The sequence below is a fragment of the Erythrolamprus reginae genome, chromosome 1 (genome assembly GCF_031021105.1).
Source record: "Erythrolamprus reginae isolate rEryReg1 chromosome 1, rEryReg1.hap1, whole genome shotgun sequence".
Lineage (NCBI taxonomy): Eukaryota > Metazoa > Chordata > Lepidosauria > Squamata > Dipsadidae > Erythrolamprus > Erythrolamprus reginae.
The window spans coordinates 304,032,577-304,053,166 of NC_091950.1; the positions used below are offsets into that span (position 1 = coordinate 304,032,577).

Genomic DNA, 20,590 nt, shown 5'->3' on the forward strand with positions numbered 1-20,590 from the left:
ATTTGGGAAAAGATAGATTCTATGACCTCTGGCATCATTTATTACAAACAAGACATATTTCACTATTCCAATATCCAAAGAATATAAGATTTAAAGGAGCTGTAAAAAGAATAACTATGAAACGATTACCTAATGAGGAAAACTGCATTGTTCATAGTTATACAAAGATCATTTTATAACTAAGAAAAACCAAACAGAAACCATTCTTCTTTTACACAGTCATTCAGTCTCATTTAATTATGCAGTTGCCAAGATTTGAAAAAAGCTGCCTTTTATTTGTAATTATTCCATAGTTTTTCACTGATTTTACCCTTTTTTACAGAGAGAGAAGAACATAAGAGCAGCTTATACTGTGTTTTCTAACTATTCAGCCAAACTCTCTTCTACTTTCTGAAAATCATACTGCCACCAGTTCTTTTTTTTAATTCTTTCTGTTTCATCTATTTTTTCCACAACAGAAAGCAGAGAGCTGTAATTTCCCCTCAAATTGTTCTGTCTTCCATCTGTATGTCTATCATATTGCTACAAAGCTCACTGTTCTACTTGCCTTGTCTCTGGATAGGAGAATTATGTATCGTGCTACAAGTCTACACGGTTATAAGGCAATGGTATTGAAAGAAGAAACTTGGGAAGGAAATATTCTACTTGACCAGGCGGTTAAAATGGCAGGGGGGCGATGCGTACCTTTAGAGTTGCATGGTTGTTGTAAACCCTCACAGATAAACCAGATAGGAGATTCTAATCTAGATGAGCTCATTCTAGTTTATTGAAAGACTATATTAATATAATATTGCAAGTCTGAAGATACAAACCTCCTGTCACCACTTTTAACTGGCCAGTCAAGTTTTTTGATCAAGTTTATTTTAATCCAATTTTTTCCTCTGATCACCAAGCCAGTGGACAGAGAGGGTTCCTCCCTCTCTTGCCTGATTGTTTCCTAGGCAGCATCACTTCCTCTGAAGGTCCTCCACACATGCCATTGGATCTGTTTTCATCATTCTGATGATGGTGACAGATATTGCGGATACTTTTAATACTGAATTGGTTGAGTATTAATTAATTGGTAATTAATTAATATATATTGTTAGATATTATATATTGTTATATGTTATATATTGTTTTATTACATGTTGTAAGCCACCCCAAAGTCCTCGGAGAGGGGCAGCATAAAAGTCCAATAAATAAATAAATAATAAATATTGATAAATAATAATTAATTTGTTGATACTAATAAACTATGATTTAAAGGCAAATACACTGTGATATGTGTGAGAGAGATCTTCTCATTTAAAATATATTGACTCTACTATAGAGGAAGCTGCACTGAATATTAGATTAATATATAATACAGGTAGGCCTTGAGTTACGACCACAATTGAACCCCAAATTTATATTGCTAAGTGAAACATTTGTTAAGTGCATTTTGCCTCATTTTAAATTATTCTTGTCACAATTTTTAACAGAATCGTTGTGTTTGTTAAGTTAGTAATATGGTTGTTAAGTGAATCTGGTTTCCCCAGACTTTGTTTGTCAGGAGGTCTCAAAAGCTGATCACGAGTCCAGAACATGCAACTGTCATAAATATGAGCCAGTCGTTAAGTATTTGAATTTGATCATGTGACCATGGGGATGCTGCTACAATGTAAAAAATGGCTATGTCACATTTTTAGTGCCATTGTAACTTTGAACAGTCACTAAATGAACTATTTTAAATCAAGGACTGCCTGTATATTAATCTAAATGATTAATATACATCTGGATCTATAACTGCCACTAGAAATCTAAGGGGCTCAGGCATCTGCTATGACCATATCTGCACAGAGGTATGTATCCTTGCAACAGTTTTTTCATGGTCCAGTAATTTTTCATCTGGATTATAACAATATATTTCACATGGAGTCTCCTTCAAAAATTATTCAGAAACTGTATAGGAAGGATAGAATAGAGAGAAGGGGAGGTGGAGTAGCCATTTATGTTAAAGAAAGTCTAAAAACAATACTAATTCAAAATACATGTAAAGATCTGGAGACCCTCTGGATTTGCATGCAAAATAAAGACGGTTCTGTCATTAGAATTGGGGTGATCTACAGGCCTCCAGGGCAATCTGAGGAACATGACAACAAGATGGTGGATGAGATTACCCTAATGGCAGTAAAGGGAGATATTGTGGTTATGGGTGATTTCAACATGCCTGATGTTGACTGGAATATCCCCAGTGCCCTTACATGCAAAAGTAAGAATATAGTAGAGGCCTTTACAGGAGCAGCTATGGCACAGCTAGTTAAGACACCAACTAGAGGGGAGAATATTCTAGATTTAGTTTTTACAAATGGGAATCGGGTTTCAGAGGTCAAGGTGGGAGAAAATTTAGGTTGCAGCGACCATCTATGTTTGTGGTTTGATGTAAAAACTGATTGTGAGCAATCCTATACTGCAACCAAAGTATTGGATTTCAGAAAAACAAATTTTAATGCAATGGGGGAATATTTAAATAATGAATTAAAGGGGAGGGATAAAATGGCAGGAGCGAGCACCCAGTGGACTGTATTAAAAAAGGCCATCTTAAAAGCCACAAGACTTTATGTAAAGCAAGTAACTAAAGGTAAAAGGAAGAAGAAACCGCTATGGTTTAGCAATGATGTAAGGGCTATAGTCAATGAAAAAAAGGCTGCCTATAGGAGGTATAAAGAGTCTGGAAGTATAGCTGATAGAGAGGTGTATAAAATGAGACAGAAGGAGGCGAAACAGATAATATATGCTGCTAAAGCCTCAAAAGAGGAAGAAATAGCAAAATCTGTAAAGAAGGGGGATAAAACCTTCTTCAGATATATTAGTGATAGGAAGAAGAAAAACTGCAGCATCACAAAGCTTAGTACCGGGAATAATACATGCATTAATGGGAATAAGGAGATCGCTGACCATTTCAATAGCTACTTCTGTTCAGTTTTCTCAAAGGACACCTTACAAAATAATACTATAGAGGGATATAGCATTGCTTCCAGCTGTACGGATTCAGCTCCAGTGATCTTAGAAGCCGATGTCTTAGAAGAACTTGAAAGATTAAAGATAAATAAGGCAATGGGTCCAGATGGCATCCATCCCAGAGTTCTTAAAGAACTCAGATCTGTCATTGCTACCCCCCTGACTGATTTGTTTAACCAATCCCTGTTAACAGGAGATGTTCCTGAGGATTGGAGAATGGCCAGTGTTGTGCCTATCCACAAGAAGGGCAGTAGAGAAGAAGCTGGAAACTACAGGCCAGTTAGCTTGACATCAGTTGTAGTTAAAATGATGGAGACTCTACTCAAAAAGAGGATAAATCAGCATCTAAAAAACAATAACTTATTGGACCCAAATCAGCATGGCTTTACTGAAGGCAAATCGTGTCAGACTAATCTCATTGAGTTCTTTGACTATGTCACAAAGGTGTTGGATCAAGGTGGTGCCGTGGATATTGCCTATCTGGACTTCAGCAAAGCCTTTGATACGGTTCCACATAAAGAGCTGATAGATAAATTAGTGAAGATTGGACTTAATCCCTGGATAGTTCAGTGGATTTCAAGCTGGCTGAAGCATAGACATCAGAGAGTTATTGTTAATGGCGAGTATTCTGAGCAGAGACAGGTTACAAGCGGTGTGCCACAAGGGTCTGTTCTGGGTCCTATTCTTTTTAATATGTTTGTGAGTGACATAGGGGAAGGTTTGGTAGGGAAGGTTTGCCTATTTGCCGATGACTCTAAAGTGTGCAATAGGGTTGATATTCCTGGAGGGGTCTGTAATATGGTAAATGATTTAGCGTTACTAGATAAATGGTCAAAGCAATGGAAACTGCAGTTTAATGTTTCCAAATGTAAAATAATGCACTTGGGGAAAAGGAATCCTAAATCTGAGTATTGCATTGGCAGTTCTGTGTTAGCAAAAACTTCAGAAGAGAAGGATTTAGGGGTAGTAATTTCTGACAGTCTCAAAATGGGTGAGCAGTGTGGTCGGGCAGTAGGAAAGGCAAGTAGGATGCTTGGCTGCATAGCTAGAGGTATAACAAGCAGGAAGAGGGAGATTGTGATCCCCTTATATAGAGCGCTGGTGAGACCACATTTGGAGTACTGTGTTCAGTTCTGGAGACCTCACCTACAAAAAGATATTGACAAAATTGAACGGGTCCAAAGACGGACTACAAGAATGGTGGAAGGTCTGAAGTATAAAACGTATCAGGAAAGACTTAATGAACTCAATCTGTATAGTCTGGAAGACAGAAGGAAAAGGGGGGACATGATCGAAACATTTAAATATGTTAAAGGGTTAAATAGGGTTCAGGAGGGAAGTGTTTTTAACAGGAAAGTGAACACAAGAACAAGGGGACACAATCTGAAGTTAGTTGGGGGAAAGATCAAAGGCAACATGAGAAAGTATTATTTTACTGAAAGAGTAGTAGATCCTTGGAACAAACTTCCAGCAGACGTGGTTGGTAAATCCACAGTAACCGAATTTAAACATGCCTGGGATAAACATATATCCATTGTAAGATAAAATACAGGAAATAGTAAAAGGGCAGACTAGATGGACCATGGGGTCTTTTTCTGCCGTCAGTCTTCTATGTTTCTATGTTTCTATGTTTAAACTTCAATGAGTTCAAACCAAAGCCGACTTGTATCATCTGATACAATCATACATCAGTGCTTTGCTATATGCACCGGTGATCAGGACATTTTTCAAGGACTAATTTGAAGTAGTATTACTCTATAAAACCTAAATAGCTTTCAGTCATGTAATCTGAAGAAGTGTTCCTTCTCATTTTCCCATTAGAACATTAAGATCTCCACTAGAGACTATTATCAAATTTCTCCCACATAATGAAAGGGCTTTTTCAATAATGATGTCCTGAAGGAAGTAATCTGGGGCATCCATATTATTATTATTATATGTACCAACAATACATAAATTACAGGAGACTGAAATGCTTAACTTGAAAATAAAAAATTATATGTTGAATAAGGGAAAAGTTGACCTTGAAAAAGAGGAATCAAATTAATAAAAGTCTGGCAAGAAAATTCAGATTTTAGGGCAAATACCTTCTTTCAACAATCTAAACAAAACATGTAGAAATCCTTAGATTGACAACATCAAAATCAAACTAATTATATACTCTTCAAACAAAAAAGGCAGTTCTCAATGTATAACCATTCATTTAGCAAATGTTTACAGTTACAATGGCACTGAATGACTGTTACAATTTATCTTCCAGACCAATGCCTCTCCCACACTTAATTTTAATCTCAATTCCAGTTATAAGCATGCTGTATACAGTGATCCCTCGAGTTTCGCGATCTTGATCTTCGCGAAACGCTATATCGCGATTTTTAAAAAAATATTAATTAAAAAAAAACCACTTCCGCGTTTGGCTTCGGGAGTCAGCTGGGAAGCGGCGCGGCTGTTTTAAAAGGTCGCAGCCGGCCTGGGGGGCTTCCCAGCACCCCCCCGAACCCCCAACCCGGGTTCGGGGGGGTGCTGGGAAGCCCCCCAGGCCAGCTACGACCTTTTAAAACAGCCGCGCCGCTTCCCAGCTGAGTCCTGAAGCCAAACGCCAAAGGTGAACTTCTGCGTTTGGTTCAGGACTCAGCTGGGAAGCGGCGCGGCTGTTTTAAAAGGTCGAAGCCGGCCTGGGGGGCTTCCCAGCACCCCCCCCCGAACCCCGAACCTGGGTCTTCCCGGCCACCCACGCAAAGGGGAAACCCCGGCTCCTCGCTGATGCCCGCCGCTCGCCCGCCCGCCAGCAAGAGGGGGAAGACCCAGGGAAGGTTCCTTCGGCCGCCCAGCAGCTGATCTGCTCGGTAGCGCAGCAGCAGCGAGGAGCCGAATCGGGGTTTCCCCTTTGCGTGGGCGGCGGGGAACGCAAACTCCACCATCTACGCATGCGCAGCCATAGGAAAAAAAGGGCGCGCATGCGCAGATGGTGTTTTTACTTCCGCAACCCTACATCGCGAAAAATCGATTATCGCGAGGGGTCTTGGAACGGAACCCTCGCGATAATAGAGGGATCACTGTATTTATTCTTTTAATTAGAAAAATTAAGACTGAACTCTGATTGAAGCTCTTTTTTAAAAAAAAAAAATAATTTTTATTGATTTTATAGGTTTACATAAAACAAACATATAACAGTGCACAGTGCATGTGCCCGTCACCTAACAACACACACACCCCGTCACCCCCACCACCCCTACAAAGGGATTCAAAAAAATTTTTTTGCTTATTTATCTATCTACTAATCCTTGGCTCTATCTTGAACAAATATTACTGAAAGAGTGATTGTAATTTATTTTTCATATTTACATCACAGATTCTACTTAACATATAGTCTTTTACCTTGTTCCATCGCATCATCAGCTTCTCCATTTTATTCTCATCAAAATTATTTAATCTTATTTCCATAATTTCAAAATGTATGTGGTCCACCATATACCAGTACCAATTTTGTACTGTCCATTTTGTAGAATCTTTCCAACCTAATACCATCACCGCTTGAGCACTTTCCAATGCTGCGGTTTTAATTTCCTTAAATTGTCCTAGTTCCCTATATTTAATTAAAATTGCTATTTCTTTTGTAATAATCCAGTTAATGTTTAACATTTTATTAATTTCATTCTGCACTACATTCCAGAATTTCTGAATTTCTGCACACTCCCAGATCATATGCATAAAAATTCCTTTTTTCTGGCACCCATCCCAACATTTACCCTTCTCTTCCCCCTGGAAGTGTGCAATTTGTACAGGTGTATAATACCATTTATGTAAAATTTTTCTTCTCATCTCTCTAACTCTCGTATTTTTAATCTTGTATATATTTTCTATTATTTCTTTCATTTCTCTTTCATCTATTTGTAAATCGTCCTGCCAACATCTTGTTAAACTTTTTGTTACTTCTTCTTCCATCTGCAATAGCATTCTATATATATTACCAGCTTGTGCTTTACTTTCATTTATCTTTTCACTTAATATTTTTTCTAAACTATTTTCTTCCCGTAAGAAGGCTTCTTTATTCTCACTTTTGTTTAAATATGTACATATTGCATTAATCTGCAACCATTTCTGTTTACCAATCCACCATTCCAATCTGGTTCTACTAACTCTTCCATCTTTCTCATATAATTGTTCAATTCTCGTTATCCCTTTACTATTTAATACTTTAATAATTCTACTTAGATTAACATCATCCCCTATATTCAATACATATAACGTTGATAGCCTGGATACCTTTATTCCACTTTTCCTCTGCCATTTAAGCCATATTTCTAAACATGCTTTAAAAGGATCACTTAAGGTACTGGTTTCGATTCTACTCCAATTTTTAAACAATAGTTCTTTGTTATTTATATTATTAATTTCTTTTTCTAATTCTACCCATTTCTTTTCCCCCCATAACTGTAGCTCCATTAACCTTTCCATTTGAAAAGCATTTCTATATAATAATAGACATGGGCTGCCCCAACCCCCCTCTTTCTCTTGTGCAAACTGCCAGTGATTCCTTATTCTGGGTTTTTTATCTCCTTCAATCCAAGAGTTTAGTCTATTATCCCATTCTCTTAATTTTGCCTCAGGAAAACTACCCGGTAGAACCTGAAACAAATACATCATTTTTGGTATTATCATCATCTTAAGGGCTCTAATCTTAGCCATTCTTCCTAACTTTTTACCCTTCCAATTTTTAATCTGCTTCTGCATTTTTTTCCATATTAGGTTATAATTGGCCGTGACTATTTTTATTGGATTTTTGAACAACCAAATTCCCAAATATTTCATTTTTTTACAACCTAATTTCAATCCTGAAATTTTCTGAATCTCGTTTTGCTCTTTGGGGCCAATATTTAAACATATTATCTCTGATTTATCTATATTAACCTTAAGTCCAGATTGATCTTTAAATTCCTGAAGCAGTATCATTATTCTTTTCATCATTTCAATTGGGGTTTCAGACATCACTATAGCATCATCTGCAAATAAGTTTAATTTCAATTCAAGTTCCCCTATTTGATAGCCTCTCCATTCCTTATCATTTCTAATTTTGTTTGCTAAGGTCTCAATTGCTAATGCAAATAACATTGGGGATAGTGGGCAACCCTGCTTAGTTCCATTCTGAATTTTAACCATTTCTGTTCTATTGCCATTTACTCTGATTTGAGCCACATTATCCTTATATATTGTTTCTATAACTCTACAAAATATGTCTCCCATATTTAAGTCTTTACATAATTAAAATAGGTAGTCATGGTTAACTTTGTCAAAAGCCTTATAGACATCTAATTTTAAGATACTTAATTTTCTTTTGGTACTGGTAGCATGGTGTAAAACATTGACCACATTTCTTATTGGTTCATAAATTTTCCTTCCTTTCACAAATCCGTATTGATCTTCTCCAATTATTTTTGGTAATATATTCTCCACCCTATTTGCCAATATTTTCATAAATATCTTATAATCCTGATTTAATAGGCTGATGGGGCGATAAGAACTCGGGTCAATTAAATCACGATCTGGTTTTGGGACCGTTATAATTTCTGACATTTTCCACGTCTGTGGAGTTTCAAAAGTCTCCATTACATTATTAAACAGTTTTTCCATATGCGGTAATAATTCATTCATATACACTTTATAATATTCAGCAGTAAAACCATCTGAACCTGGTGCTTTGGCGGGTTTCAATCCCTTAATAACTCTAGATATCTCCTCATTTGTGATTTTTGCATTTAACATTTGACTATCCTCTTCCTTTAATTTCTTTTTAACCTCTGAGGTTTGCGAAATAACATACTCTTTTTTATATAATTCCCCATAAAAATCTCTCATTATTTTTTCCATTTCTACATTACTACGTTTTATTACACCATCCTTATCTTTTAAAGCAGAGATGTGAGATTTCTCTTTTCTTTTTTTCAAATAGTGTACCATTTGCTTCATTGATTTGTTACTCCAACCCCTAATTCTATGTTTCATAATCATCTTCATTTTATTCCATCTTTCTTCATCAAGTAATTGTAATTTCTTTTTCTTAAATGATAATAAATTCCATTCTCTATTTCTTGTAATTTTTAAAGTTTCTTGGATTAAATCTATTTCTTTTAATAAGTTATTCCTCTTAGCATCCCAGATTTCCTAATAAAAGCTTCAGTACTAATGCAATTACCCCTCATTACTGCTTTATGTGTATCCCAAACTATTGTTTGTTTAATCTCACCTGTTGCATTAATACAAAAGAATCCATTAAGTTCCCTTTGTAATTTAATTCTACTCTCATTTGCTGAGACGATGGGGTTATACCTCCAAATTCTTTGTTTCCTACAAACCTCTATCTCTATCACAGCCAGGAGAGGAGCATGGTCTGATAGCCAAATAGTTTTCACTTCCGCTTTCTTAAACTTTACCTTATCTGTTTTATTAATTAGCATATAGTCTATACAGCTAAATTTATTATGTCTTGCAGAATAGAAAGTGTCTCTATTAACTATATTCTCATGAAGATCCAACATATTAATTTTATTTAGGTGTAACTTTTTCTTTTCCCCCTTCCCTGCTGTTAATTCCAGATTAAAATCGCCTGCTAAAATCACTATACCTTCCGCAAAATCATCTAATTTCCGTTTTACATTTATTATAAATTGTTTTGCATTTACGTTGGGAGCATAAATTACTGCTAAGGTTACTAACTTGTTTCTTATTTTCCCCTTAATAAATAGCATTCTGCCATCTTTGTCCCTTTTTAATATTACTTAACTGAAAATGCACTCTTCGGTGAAACAAGATGGCGACTCCTTTTGCCTTATTCGTTCCTCTCGACTCATAAACTTTCTGCCACTCAGTATTTGTGACTAATCTGTCTGTTTTTTCCCTTCCCTTATGAGTTTCTGATAAAAATAAAACATCTGCCTTACTGTCCTTTGCCAGCTTCATGATTCTATAACATTTTTTCTGTGATGAGAGACCATTTACATTCAGCGATAATAACCCTATATCACCCATTTACATAATTTAAATGCATTTTCCCTTCCAACAAAACAGAGCCTACCGGAAAGATGTTTTTTATTACAATGAATCCCCACCCTGGTGCCCCTATCCTGACCCCCCCCCCAGGGGGAGGCAACGAAAAAAACTTTCGTTACTAAGAGGCACTCCTGGATCTGCGTTCCCTCAGAAAGCCCCCCCTTCCTCCCCATTTACAACATAATAAAAGATTCCCCCCTCCTTCCCTCCTCTCCCCTTGTTAACTAGCGAAAACAACCAATAAAAAAGTACAGAAAAAGAAGGATTAATTAGTTGAAAAACTTAATACCATATTAGCAAGTCAACTCAGTTCAGTTTATTATTTCTTCTTCTGTCGAGTAACCCTTGGCTCATCTTTCTTCTCTGCCTGGAGTGAGGCCAGTTCTCTTTGAAGTGCTGCGATCTTCTCCCCCTTACTTTGCCCTGCTTCATGGAACGGTTGGAGAAACAACTCTTCTTCTGCTGCATCTGGCCGATCCAGCGATGACTGTCTCTGGGATGCACCATCCGGATTTAACCCCAATTGGAAAAGCAGCTTTCTTCCCTCTTCTAACGATCTCGCCTGGAAAGCCTTGGAATCCTTAAACACACATATTGTAGCAGGATAACGCCACGAAAACCTGATTCCATTTTCATAAAGTTGGGAGGACACCTCTCTCATCTGGTTTCTCATCTTAAGGGTTTCAGCAGACAAATCTTTTAAGACGCGTATTGGAAAAGCTTTGTAACGTAAGTTTAAGATCTGTTTCAACTCTTTAAATATTTCTGCAGCTCTCCTTTCTGAAACAAACCTTACAACAATGTCCTTTGAATCCCCACGATTGCGGGATCCAAAAGCCCAATGCGCTCTTTCAAATTCTTGCAACTCACATTTAACTTTGTTCTCAATGAACCACTGAAGGATTTCTTGAATAAGTTGTTTGCTCTCCGCAAAATCTTTGGGGAAGCCTCTCAAGCGAAGATTGGGTCTGCGCTGTCTGTCTTCTAAATTAATGATGCGAAGTTCCTGGCGAGATTTTCCCACCTCCAGTTTCCCAATTCTTTGATCTTGTACTTTGGATTGTTCTTTCAATTCCGCCATTCCAGCTCCAACTGCAGATAAATCCTTTTTCATATCTTGGAGCAGCTTCCCCATGTCAGCAAAGGCTTTAAACAGCGAATCCATCTTTCCCTCCAACTCCTCGGTAGAGGCCATCTTCCCTTTGTTCTCGCTTCTCCACACAAACACAGTTACTTGCTTCAACTTTTAACTCCTTCTAATAAAGTTTTCCCACAGCTTGTTCAGTTCGCTCTCCTCTCAATCCGCTTTCACCAAGCTAGAGAGGGTTGTTGAGGGTTAACTTTTACTTTTCCTTCTCCACATCTGGGAGCTTTCTTTTGGAGCGTTTAGCTAGAGTAACGCATGAATTGAAGCTCAAGTCACAAACTCCTTTTTGAAAATTACAACTTACACTAAGAAAAACAAAACCATCAGACCAACAAGGTACAACTTCAACGGTACTCCATACAGTAATGAAGTTACTATGAAGATTAGATTTAATGCATTAGGTTGGATAACTAGAGTAGCAGAGTAAACTGGGATTGAAGTTCATGATATCATTAAGATGATGCAAACAAAAATATCCCAAAATGCAAACAACAGGTGGTGAATTAGTGCTTGATGATATAGCAGGAAACAAAAAGCATCAGAGTTAGAAAATTTTAAATTAAAAGCTGAGTTCTGGAGAAGAGTAAGAGATAAACAGATGCATCTAAATAAGCAATGTAAAGAATAACAAATAGAAGGAAAAGAGATTTATTTAGGATACTTGCAGAATACTATTTCAACATTTGTGCAAAGATGGACATGATTAAAGACAAAGAAGGCAAAGAACTGCTAGGGAAAAATGGGTTGATCCCTTTAAAGTTAATTGGGCTCTAGAATTTACAGCTGACAATAAAGCTCTTTTAAACCAACAAAACTTAAAACTTTTCAGGATGATACAGTCACAGCACTACTTAAAATTTGTAGGGTAGTAGGGAAAGCAGTAGTTAATGGCCCTGAAAAGAACAATTCTTAATACAAAAAACAGGCAGAAAGAATGCTCAGAATACTGAACAGTTGTACTTAAGTGTCAGGTTGGTTAAGATAATGTTCAAGGTTTGCAATTCACTTTTTAACAATACCTACAACAAGAACTGACAGATGTACAAGTCAGCATCTAAGGAGGCGGACACTCTGTTACCTTATTTACCTTCTATGCAAAGAGAGAAAGTTTGATGTGGTGGTAAAGGAACCAGGCTAGAAATTTGGAAGACTGAGTTCTTTTCTTGCCTCGGGCATCAAGCCAGCTGGCAATTTTGGACTAGTCATTCTCTCTCAGCCCTAGGAACAAGGCAGCAACAAACCATTTCCACAGTTTTACAAAATAAACTGCAGAGACTTGTCTAAGCAGTTGCCAGGAATCAACACCAACTCCAAGCCATCAAGAAACAAAAACATACTATCATGAGAAATTGCAGACTGAAAGAAATTGGAATTAAAATAGCTTAGAGAAAAATGATGATACTATTCTTGTGGCTAGAACTTAGGAAACCTTAAGGAATTCCTGAAAGTGCAAAGCCGTATGACCCGCACTTTTTTTTTAAAGGAAAGTGACTATATCAGTAGGCAATACCAATACAATTTTTAAAATAATAACAAACTTTATCCAAGTTCAAAAATTCACATGAATGACTACATAGATTTTATATACAAAGATGGAAGAATATAAAAAATACCCACAATGGAAGAATAATTTTTGAAAACAGAGCTTACAAAAATACTTAAATAGGGGAGGGTACAATGACATTTATAAAATACTTGTAAAATACTCTTTATGGATTTTTTTACTGAAGACGTATAAGAATTAACTAGAGATTTCTGGATTTACTGATTAAAAAGAACTGTACATGGGAGAAGGGAGCTATTGATGGAATATTGAAGGGGGATATTGATAGAACTACTATAAAGATCAGAAGTTGCTTCTTTAAATAATTTGTTCCCTTTTTTCTCACTTTCTATTGTTTTCAACACTTTTTTCTTTATGCTTCTTTTAAAAATATTTTTCATGTTTACATTTTAGCTTTTTAAACAATATATAATAAAATTATATTTTAAAAATTAAAATATAATTAATATATGTTACTATAAGCCTTTACAACTATTAAAGCACAGATGTATAATAACAGGGAAAAAAATGTTGTCAAGTCTGGTTGTTCCAGTGTTGGGTTGCTGCAGGTTCAGATTGGTTCACCCAAATTGGTGGCAGAAATTTGGCACTGCTCGCTGAACTGCAAGCAATGTTGGCAGACCACATCCCCAAACCGGTCTGTCAGACCCAAGCCGTCGTTGGAGTAGAGGCTTTGGCCCGCCACAATTAGTCTATGGGAGTTAAGGGGGGGGGGGGTTGCATAAGAGGGAAAAGTTACTAGCCAACCACACATTCCTTCCTACAGATACAAGTCATCTTGTGTTCTGCAACAGCGGAAATACGAGAGTGGACCATGTATGCTGAAGGGACCGGAGTGATCAACGTGACGAACTTGTGGGCATGGGGATGTGACATGAGCCTTAACCTGGGTGGAGAACTGTAGAAAATTTTAGTATTGGTTTGCCTACAGTTCTGTTCCCACGTGGCAATGTTAATAAATCAGAACTTGGAAGGAGGCTAAGGTTTGGACTTTGATTTATTTCTTGGATTGCTATTGGGACACTGACATTAAAACAAGTCCTCTGTCCTCTGGTCGGCGCTCCTTGAAAGCAGCTGGAAAAGAACCTCTGCACATGCATAAAGGATTCTGTGCATAGGTAGAGTCATTTCTCCAACGTGACATAGTGGAAACACACACTTCCAATGCAATGTAAACCGGTAGGGAAGGTAAGTGGAACCCACTACTGGGTTGTTCTCTTTTTTAAAAATAGTCTTTATTAAATATATTAAAAGCAAACAAACAATTTAATAAACAAACACATTAACTTATATAATGATATATATATAAGCATATATATAGAATGTCAAATCTCTTTGGAAAAAAAATACTGAACATAAACGTCAACAACCCCATTGACACTTTCCTTCTACAGCCTATTGGTACAATACATATTTATCCTATATAGTTATATAATAATTATTTACTTTGATATCCTTCTTGTTCAATTCTATTAGTGTAGTATATTATATTATCTTCAATTATTTTATTTTATTTTATTTTTAACTTAACAACAGTTCTTTTGTTCAATTTAGTCTAAATTGTTGTTCTATTGCAAACATATGGGTATGAAACACACATGGTCTAAATGAAAAACAAACAAATGTCTTTGATTCATGGTGTTGGGAAAAATTATTTTTTTATTTAATTTGTTATATTGTTAAAAATACCCAAAGCCATAAAACAACAAATTATTCAGTAATATATGAAATAAAGCCAGACTACTCCCTGGAAGATCTGACAATAAAACTAAAGCTTAAATACAGTACTTTGCACACAGACCCCGAAGGCAAAAGCCACTGGAGAAGTTCCAGATGCTTGAAATAATGAAAGACAATTTAAAAAGAGGCCAACAAAAGACAAGCTAACTAAATACTATCCCCTGATGACATAAGTATGAGTTTATAAGTACATAAAGAATGATGGTAAAATTATGCTCAATGGATCATAAAAAGTAGAAAGTGACTAAATGAGTGAACAGCATTTTGAATACTATATCTAGAGCTACAGTTTTAAAATCCATAATATTGGGTATAATTGGGCAAATTATAACATAGTTTGAGTTGGCTAGATTCCCAATTAATGATATGACTTAAAATTAATGTAATATTTTGAATATAGAATGATGAATATACAATTCTACTACGGTAATTCAATTTCTTACAATGCTGAATTTTAAGAAGATGGCCTCATTTGCTTATTAACATATTTTTCTAAAACTCTATAAACAAAATAAAACTATAATATTTATGTATCTAAAATGAATTTTATTTATGCCTGACCTATCTGGTAACACACATGCATTTTTCCCCAACATGCACAAACCAAATAGAAAAATATATTATACTACTATCTAATATTCATTGAAGCAAACATCCCATACATTTCCATTTCTACCTCAAAAATAAATCATTAATGTTTCTAACAGAGGAAGCCTGGCAAGATACCATACTGATAATTATATAATATTAGAAATGATGACTTTAACAACTAACAGAGAACTTGTAACTTTCTAACTTATATTTTTATTTACATTAAAAGTTTTTAACTACAAAAATAAAAAATAATGCAAACTGATAAAAGGAAAAATAAAGATAATAAAAGATGCAAAAATGCAAAGGAAGAAATAAAGAAAGAAAAGAAAACCTAAGAAAGCAACTTCCTGCTGTGGTTGTTACACGAATCCATTTTTCACAATGTGCATTTTTTCACAAGTAAATGCTGGTTTCCAACAAATCCCACTGTAAATTACTGAGGGATATTGGAAACAGCCATAAGTATGGGCCAGTTGGTATGCACAGCTATTGGAACTTTACATTTGGGTCATACAGTAAATAACCCTGTGGACTCCATTCTTAACTTCGAACAGTGGCTAACTGACTGGTCATAAGTCAAGGACTACCTGTATAGGCAAGTCCGGTAAACAACATATTTTCCATTTCGGCTGTCAGCAAAAGTTCAAGAGTTCTAAAATAATTGCATTAGTCAAAACTCATTTCGTATCTCAATGCTTAACTGTAAGCAAATCAATGACACATCTTTTCCAGTACAGATTCAGGAAGTCCAGAATGAATTCCCCCAGATTATAAACCAACCTTATCTTCAATTAAACCAACTTTATATTCCTCTCTTCTACATAAAACATCCTTGTTTCTAATTTCTTCAAAACTTTTAAGAAGCCTCTTTTGTAAATTATTCTAATAACAATCTTAAATTGCCAATGTAGGTCCTTCTTAAATTTTAGAGCTTCAAGCAATTTTTTTGTACACCCAGAGATAACTTCTTGTTCAGATTATTCTCCATAATCAAGTTAGATAAGTTTTGTTCAAAATCTTTTACTATAATAACATCTTCTAATGTAACAATTTCTTCTGGAAATAGGGTGTTCATAAAACACAAAACATACTGTAGCTGTTTATTCAAGGTCCTGCTGCCATTGTTCAACGATATCTCTGAATATTGTTATAAATTGTTTATCTTGTGACCCCAATATCAGAAATGATTTCTCCTTCCCACAAAAATGCATTCATTAATTTCAAAGTATTAATATTTTAATATTCAAAATCCAATATTCCAATGTTTTCTGAATTCTTATCCATATAATACTTTCTATAACCAATGTCTTGCTTTTTGCTGTTTATTATGAATTTTTAAAGTTTATAAAGATTCAATTTTATTTTCTTCTATTAAGGCAGTCAGCCTTGACATTTTTAGGGTATCTAATTTCTTTAAAGAAATTAATAGGCAACTTCCACTAAGTTTGAACTTAGTGCCTTTCAAAGGCTCTGACTGTGGTTATTGCAGCAAGAATTTGCAAATTCCCTCATTCCAGTTGCAATGTCCAGCAATCATCATTTGCAACCTTCCCTACTAGCAGGCAACAAGCAAAGTCAAAGGAGGTCGCAAGTAAAGGTCATATGACATCATGTTTAAAGACTGCTCAGTGTTCACTTAACATCAGCACCCCCAGAATTGCTGCCATAAGTCAGCACAATCACATGACATTGTATTTTACCGCTATTGTACATTGTTTAGCAATAAAGTTGCTGATCCCATCATTAAATGAGGACTAACTGTATCTTTCTTATCACTAGATCACAAATCTGACACTATACTATAGTATTGATTTCTTCTTCTGATGAAAATGCAGGATCAAGATAAATTTCCTTTGGAGAAGGAAAGCCCTTTTTCAGCCATGTTAGTGGGTGAACAATATATTATTTACTGAGTAAAGCATTACAAATTTCGTATGATCACAAAGTTCAAGGCATTGGCTATGTTTTCTTCCTTAATAATTTATTTATTTATTTATTATTTATTATTTATTACTTAGATTTGTATGCCGCCCCTCTCCGAAGACTCGGGGCGGCTCACAACATGTGGAAACAAATCATAAATAATCTGACAGATTTAAAATATTTAAAGATTTAAAAAAGACCCCATATACTAACAGACGTACACACAAGCATGCCATATATAAATTAAACATGCCCAGGGGGAGATGTTTCAGTTCCCCCATGCCTGACGGCAAAGGTGGGTTTTAAGGAGTTTACGGAAGGCAGGAAGAGTAGGGGCAGTTCTAATCTCCGGGGGGAGTTGGTTCCAGAGGGCCGGTGCCGCCACAGAGAAGGCTCTTCCCCTGGGGCCCGCCAACCGACATTGTTTAGTTGACGGGACCTGGAGAAGGCCCACTCTGTGGGACCTAATCGGTCGCTGGGATTCGTGCGGCAGGAGGCGGTCTCAGAGATATTCTGGTCCGATGCCATGAAGGGCTTTAAAGGTCATAACCAACACTTTGAATTGTGACCGGAAACTGATCGGCAGCCAATGCAGTCTGCGGAGTGATGGTGAAACATGGGCATACCTAGGTAAGCCCATGACTGCTCTCGCAGCTGCATTCTGCACGATCTGAAGTTTCTGCACGATCTGAAGTTTCCGAACACTTTTCAGAGGTAGCCCCATGTAGAGAGCATTACAGTAGTCGAACCTCGAGGTGATGAGGGCATGAGTGACTGTGAGCAATGAGTCCCGGTCCAGATAGGGCCGCAACTGGTGCACCAGGCGAACCTGGGCAAACGCCCCCCTCGCCACAGCTGAGAGATGGTTTTCTAATGTGAGCTGTGGATCGAGGAGGACGCCCAAGTTGCGGACCCTCTCTGAGGGGGGCAATGATTCCCCCCCCAGGGTGATGGACGGACAGATGGGATTGTCCTTGGGAGGCAGAACCCACAGCCACTCCGTCTTATCCGGGTTGAGTTTGAGTCTGTTGACACCCATCCAGGCCCCAACAGACTCCAGGCACCGGCACATCACTTCCACCGCTTCGTTGACTGGGCATGGGGTGGAGATGTAAAGCTGGGTATCATCGGCATATTGATGATACCTCACCCCATGTCCTTGGATGATCTCACCCAGCAGTTTCATGTAGATGTTGAATAACAGGGGGGAGAGGACCGACCCCTGAGGTACCCCACAAGGGAGCGACCTTGGAGCCGACCTCTGACCCCCCACTAACACCGACTGCGACCGGCCAGAGAGGTAGGAGGAGAACCACTGAAGAACAGTGCCTCCCACTCCCAACCCCTCCAGCCGGTGCAGAAGGATACCATGGTCGATGGTATCGAAAGCCGCTCAGAGGTCAAGAAGCACCAGGACAGAGGATAAACCCCTGTCCCGGGCCCGCCAGAGATCATCCATCAACGCGACCAAAGCGGTTTCCGTGCTGTAACCGGGCCTGAAGCCTGACTGCTGGGGACCTAGATAATCGGCTTCTTCCAAGAACCGCTGGAGCTGGAGTGCCACCACCTTCTCGACAACCTTCCCCATAAAGAGGAGGTTGCAGACTGAACGATAGTTGTTAAGTACGGCTGGGTCCAGGGAGGGCTTCTTGAGGAGGGGGCGCACGAGCGCTTCTTTATAGAGAGTTGGAAAGACTCCCCTCCCCAAGGAAGCGTTGGTAATCTCCTGGGCCCAGCTCCGTGTCACCTCCCTGCTGGCCGAAACCAACCAGGAGGGACACGGATCTAGTAAGCAGGTGGCGGAACTCACAGCTCCAATGGCCTTGTCCACTTCATCAGGTGTCACCAGATCAAACTCCTCCCAGACAGGTGGACAAGTACGTGCCCCAGTCACCTCGACTGACTCGTTGTCAGTCGACTCTGTATTACAATTGGAGTCGAGATCAGCCCGGATCTGAGCGACTTTATCAGTGAAAAACGTGTTAAAATCCTCGGCACTGCTCTGCAAGGGCTCCCCAGCTCCCCCCTGGTTAAGAAGGAAGCGGGTCACCCTAAACAGAGCGGCCAGGCGGGATTCCGCTGATGCAATCAAGGCGGCATGGTACGCGCATCTTGCCGCCTTGAGCGCCACTTTGTAAGTCTTAATAAAAGCTCTTACAAGTGTTCGATCGGATTCGGACCTACTCTTCCTCCATCGCTTCTCTAGACGTCTCTTTTGGCGTTTCAATTCCCGGAGCTCCTCGTTGAACCATGGGGCTCTACGGGGTCTAGCGCCACGGAGAGGTCGCAAAGGCGCAATCCAGTCAAGAGCCCCTGCCGCAGCCGTGTTCCAGGCCTCAGCAAGGGACTCCGCCGAACTGTGGACGAGTGCCTCTGGAATAACCCCAAGCGCCGTCTGAAAGCCCTCTGGGTCCATCAGGCGTCTGGGGCGGAACATCTTCATTGGTTCCGCCTCCCTGCGGGGAAGGATTGGAGCCAGGAAGTCAAGCCGTAGTAGGAAATGGTCTGACCATGACAAAGGCAACACTTCTAAGCCCCTTAGTCTCGCACCATTACTCAATTGCTCGGAAAGGAATACCATGTCAGGTGCGTGCCCTCCCTCGTGAGTCGGACCCTGTACTACTTGAGTCAGGTCCATGGCTGTCATGGTGGCCATGAACTCCTGTGCCATCCCAGAGGTTTCACCGAGTGACGGCAGGTTGAAGTCCCCCAGGACAATGAGTCTGAGGAACTCCACCGCTAACCCGGCTACCTCCTCGAGTAGCACAGGCAGGGCTTTTGACACGCAGCTGGGAGGCAGGTACGTGAGAAATAAGCCCACCTGAACCCCTAAGTCCAACTTCAACAAGAGAGACTCGCAACCCGCAATTTCCGGAGCAATGAGTCTACGCAGGCAAAGGCTCTCCCTGGCTATAATAGCCACTCCTCCCCCCCCCTTCCCTGGGGTCGAGGTTGATGCCATATCTGAAACCCGGCTGGGCAAATTTCAGAGAGAGGAACACCTCCCTCTGGGCCCAGCCAGGTTTCAGTAATACATGCCAGGTCGGCCTCCTCATCCAGGATCAGATCCCGGATGAGGAGAGCTTTATTTACCACCGACCTGGCATTAAGCAGCAGCAACCTGAGCCCAGGGCCAGACTTACACTCATCACCAGTGCCCAAGATTGGGCTCACAGAGCCGGAACAAGGGACCGTTACTAAGCAACGGTCCCTCGTTCCCCTGGAACGGCTAACTCTGTGGCCCCCGCCATATCTGCCTCTCCCCAGCAAAACAGGGATATTCCGACCCTCTGCCACCCCAGAGATCGGTGCCCCTTCCTCTCCTGTCTCCCGAGCGTCAGGTGGGTCAAATCTATCATTCACACTGCTATCAATCAACTCATCCATACCACAACCCCACCCACCCCCACCAACCCAATCATACCAATCATTCCATTCATACCCACAAGTATATTTACCCCAGTCATCCATTACTTAGAACCCCAATTATATTAAAAAACAATTAAATTAATAGCAGTATAAAATAGCAATTAATAGCAATACTAATATTAAAAACACCATTAGACTGAATAAAAATAACAATAAAAATACAG

The 20,590-nt window shown here is 38.8% G+C and overlaps 1 protein-coding gene across 2 annotated transcripts in view; it reads right to left on the minus strand.

The window, feature by feature from the left end:
* CEP85L (centrosomal protein 85 like) overlaps positions 1 to 20,590 on the minus strand; it is a 131,966-nt gene that overhangs the window by 96,130 nt on the left and 15,246 nt on the right. The window lies entirely within an intron of this gene.